The sequence below is a fragment of the Cebus imitator genome, unplaced genomic scaffold (assembly GCF_001604975.1).
Source record: "Cebus imitator isolate Cc_AM_T3 unplaced genomic scaffold, Cebus_imitator-1.0 Scaffold117, whole genome shotgun sequence".
In the NCBI taxonomy this organism is placed as follows: domain Eukaryota; kingdom Metazoa; phylum Chordata; class Mammalia; order Primates; family Cebidae; genus Cebus; species Cebus imitator.
Window position 1 is genome coordinate 3,575,399 of NW_016107432.1, and position 4,754 is coordinate 3,580,152.

The following is a 4,754-nucleotide window of genomic DNA, read 5'->3' on the forward strand; positions in this document are numbered from 1 at the left end:
TAAGACAGGGTCTCCCTCTGTCGCCAGGCTGGAGTGCAGTGGCACAATCTCAGCTCATTGCAACTTCCATCTCCCGGGTTCAAGCGATTCTCCTGCCTCATCCTCCTGAGTAGCTGGGACTACAGGTGTACAGGCACAGCTATAGTTTTGTATTTTTAGTAGAGACAGGGTTTCACCATGTTGGCCAGGATGGTCTCGATCTGCTGACCTTGCCATCTGCCCACCTTGGCCTCCCAAAGTGCTGGGACTACAGGCGAGAGCCACTGCGCCCAGCCTAAACCTTAAATAAGATAAGATTCTCTTCACCTTATTTTTCAAAATTGTTCCTTTACATTCACATAAATTTTAGAATCATCTACAAAAAAATATTGCTGAGATTTTTTTTTGTTTGTTTTTGGGGACGGAGTTTCGCTCTTGTTACCCAGGCTGGAGTGCAATGGCGCGATCTTGGCTCACCGCAACCTCCACCTCCCAGGTTCAAGCAATTCTCATGCCTCAGCTTCCCAAGTAGCTGGGATTACAGGTGCACGCCACCACACCTGGATAATTTTTGTGTTTTTAGTAGAGACAGAGTTTCACTGTGTTGGCCAAGCTGGTCTCAAACTCCTGACCTCAGGTGATCCACCCACCTCGACCTCCCAAAGTGCTGGGATTACTAGCATGAACCACCATACCTGGCTGACCAGAACTTTTTTTTTTTTTTTTGCCCACGTTTCTTAACCTTTGGGACCATATGGTTCTCAGGAAAGTCTGCCTGCCCCAAGTTCCCTGTGCTTTGCGTTTGTAAAGCTTCCTAGAGATTGGGCTGTTCCTCTTGCCCCTTTTGTGCACTCAGCACTGTCTCCTCCCTGGTGGTCATTTTGGGGATCTCCCAGGATTTGGACAGCTCCAGCCCATGTGTCTCCCTCCCTCGGCCCTCACTCACCCTATGGAGAGGACAAAGGCATGGCTGCTCTTCTCACACCACCTGAGTGGCTTCCAGAGACACAGACAGCTCCTCTGGGCTCCCCTGTTCTTGGGGCCTCAGCTCTGTCACCTTCTCCCTCTACCCTGCCAGTTTCCGCTGCCACCCAGGTCGTCGGGCTGTCAAGGGTTTGCTCTACCACTTGCATTTGGGTTTTGTGAAAAGATCTTGTCACATGGCTTGGTCATCACTGTTGTCCACGGGAGCCTGGTTCTTGCCACCCTGCTTCTGTTTTTCTGTGGGGATTTGGAGAGAGCTAGAAGCTGGTGCCCTGCCCAGATCCCCAGGTTTGGGTGAGCTTTGGAGGTACAGCTGACAGCAGCCCGTTAGATTGGACAGGGCTTCGGGCACAGAGCAGGCCCGCTCTGTGCATTCCCAGTGCCTGCCCTCCCCAAAGCAGGGCTGGCTGCCTGCAGCTGGATCAGTAAGTTTGAGACCCAGGAGAGGAGTAGGCAGGGGTGTGTCTTGGAGTTTTGGGGTGAGAAATCCTGGAAGAAGAGATGAGCAGCACCCAGCCCCCAGCCAGAGTGAGACTGGCCCTCGCCAGCTCCAAGCTGGATGGCAGAGAAGGCCTACCCTGTCCCTCTAGGTCCAGGGCTGCTGTCCCCCTCCACTTAAGGTGCTCAAGGGGCCCTGCAAAGGCTGGAAGCAGGGAGATTTCAGGAGGCCAAGGTGTCTGGCAGCAGCACAAGGGCCTCTGTGGAAGGCTGACTTCTTTTTGTTTTGTTTCGTTTTTTTGAGATGGTATCTTGCTCTGCTTACCCAGGCTGGAGTACAACGGAGCCATCTCAGCTCTCTGCAACCTCCGCCTCCTGGGTTCAAGCAATTCTCCTGCCTCAGCCTCCCAAGTAGCTGGGACTACAGGCGCCCACCACCATGCCTGGCTAATTTTTGTATTTTTAGTAGAAATGTGGTTTCACCATATTGGCCAGGCTGGTCCTGAACTCCTGACCTCATGTGATCCGCCCGCCTCAGTCTCCCAAAGTGCTGGGATTACCATCATGAGCCATGAGCCACAAGCCCAGCCTGGGAGACTGACTTATAAGAGGCCCTCCAGCAATCTACCTCCTGGGATTCAATCCCTGGTGTAATCCCCTCCCCCTGACAGCAGCCTGGCAGGTGACATGCTTCTAACCAACAGCAGAGAAAGGCCATTGCCACCAAATCATGCTGTACAAGGCCAGGACCAACCTCATCGTGCTGCACCGTCCTGTGCCCTCTGCTCAGAATGACGACATAGCTGCCATATGGAGAAGCCCACCTAGCCAGAAACCTAGGGCCAGTTCAGGCCAGCAGCCACACGTGTGAGCTTGAAGGTGGGTTGCCCTGGCCCCGCCTTGAGATGAGGGCTTGGCCTCAGCCAGCAGCTTGAGTGGAGCCCTGTGGGAGCTGGAAGGAGGACCCTGCTAAGCCACACCCACATTCCTTGCCCCCAGAAACTGTGGGATAATCAAGACTGTTCCTGTACACAATGAGGCTTTAGGGTGAATGCTGCGTTAATGACTCACGACAGACCCCTACCTCCGCACTTCTGCCCAAGGGGTGGGGTCCTCTGGAAACTCTGGGGTACGCGTTTTCTCTGAGGAGCGCAGCCAGCGCTGTCAGCCATCACCCCTCTCAAAACCGCATCTGGGGCCACCAGGGAATGCTACATGCCCCCATGTTCATGTTCACCTCAAGGACTGGGTTCCAGAGGCCTGACGGGGTGACCAGAACCCCTTTGGGCGGAACTGTCCCCTCTCAGCCTCCACGAAGCAGCGAGGATCCCCTGGTGTGGGCATCACACTTCCTCGGTGCCTGCTGTTGATATCCTTGCCTGAAGGCCTTACCCAGCCCATTAGTGCAGCCCAAGGAGTGAAGGGATGAGCAGGGATGAGGGGGCCCTGAGCAACACCAACTCCATTTGTCTTACGTTATTATTATGATGCGGTTGGCCTCCTGCCATCCCCTCCTTTAATCCCTAGAGCCATCCTCTGCGGTAGATGCTGCTATGCCCATTTCAGACGGGAACATGAAGGCCATGATGCAGCTATGAAGCAGCACAACTGGGACGGGATGACAAGTCTGCATTCCACATCCCACCACACAGAAAGCGCCAGGCCAGGCAGCAGGCGCCAGGAATACCCTACACAGTCAGCGTCTCTGCTGGAACCTCAGCTATGGAGTCTGAGGGTGGCTTTTCCTGAAAACTTGATGAAGTTTGTTACCAAGTGGCTTGGGGTCCCATCCACACATTAAAATGCAAACAGCACAAATAAAAACAAAAAACCCTAGGGTTTTTTGTTTTTTGTTTTTTTTGAGACAGAGTTGCCTTGGCTGGAGTTCAGTGGTGCAATCTCGGCTCATTACAACCTCCGCTTCCTGGGTTCAAGTGACTCTCATGCCTCAGCCTTCTGAGTAACTGGAACTACAGGCATGCACCACCACACCTGGCTAACTTTTGTATTTGTAATAGAGATGAGGTTTCCCCATGTTGGCCAGGCTGGTCTTGAACTCCTGGCCTCAAGCAATCCACCTGCCTCGGCCTCCCAGAATGCTGAGACAACAAGCATAAGCCACTGCACCTGGCCAGGATCCTTAAATGTACAATTATATGCTGACGGGTGATTAAATAGGCATGCTTCTCCCCCGAAACCAACCAAGGTTCAAAGCAGAAGCCAACACACCAATATGCCAAGCACTTTCAGTTTGGCAGGTACTGAAATGTGACTTCTCCTAGCAGACCTTTCAAATTTGCCTCCGTGGAAAACAAAAGATGCTGCAATCTAGCCAGGCAGGTGACTCACCCCTGTAATCCTGGCACTTTGGGTGACCAAGGTGGGCAGATCACAAGGTCAGGAGTTTGAGACCAACCTGGCCAACATGGTGACACCTGTCTCCACTTAAAAAAAAAATGGCCAGGTGCAGTGGCTCATGCTTGTTAATCCCAGCACTTTGGGAGGATAAGGTGGGCGGATCACAAGGTCAGGAGTTTGAGACCAGCCTGGCCAACACAGTGAAAACCCAATACATGTACAAAATGTATTTTAAATTTTGTAAAAACACAAAAATTAGCTGGGCATGTTGACCGGCATCTGTAATCCCAGCCACTTGGGAGGCCAAGGCAGCAGAATCCCTTGAAACCTGAAGACAGAGGTAGCAGTAAGCCACGATCGTGCCTCTGCACTGGAGCCTGGGTGAAGACTCAAACTCCATCTCAAATTTAAAAAAAAGAACTATTTAATTAAACAAACAAAAGGTCCTGAAACCCATCAATTAATCATAAGAGCCACCCCCACAGGTCCAGAAAGCCAAAAGTGGCTGGGCCTTGGGCTCAGGCAGAGGCTGCTAACTCCTGGGAAACCCTACTGACATCTTCCTACCACAGGGATGGAGGAGTCAGCAACTTGGTGGCAGAATTGCTGAAAGAGAACGGAAGGACAGGTTCCTGACAGGCCAGCAGGAAACAAGAACAGCTTCACAATACATGGAAAACCTCGGGGGAGGTGGGATGACAGCCCTGATAAGCTGACCACAGCCGTGTGTGGAAAGACAAGAAAAGGACTCCCTGATGACGGGGACGAGATAGCAATCAGTGTGGGATTGTGAAGAATTCATCATGCTGGGCAAACTTAATTTAGTTCTGACACTTCTTGGTTCGATGTACAAGAGTCGAGAATAAAGACAGCTCAGGCCGGGCGCGGTGGCTCAAGCCTGTAATCCCAGCACTTTGGGAGGCCGAGGCTGGTGAATCACGAGGTCAAGAGATCGAGACCATCCTGGTCAACATGGTGAAACCCTGTCTCTACTA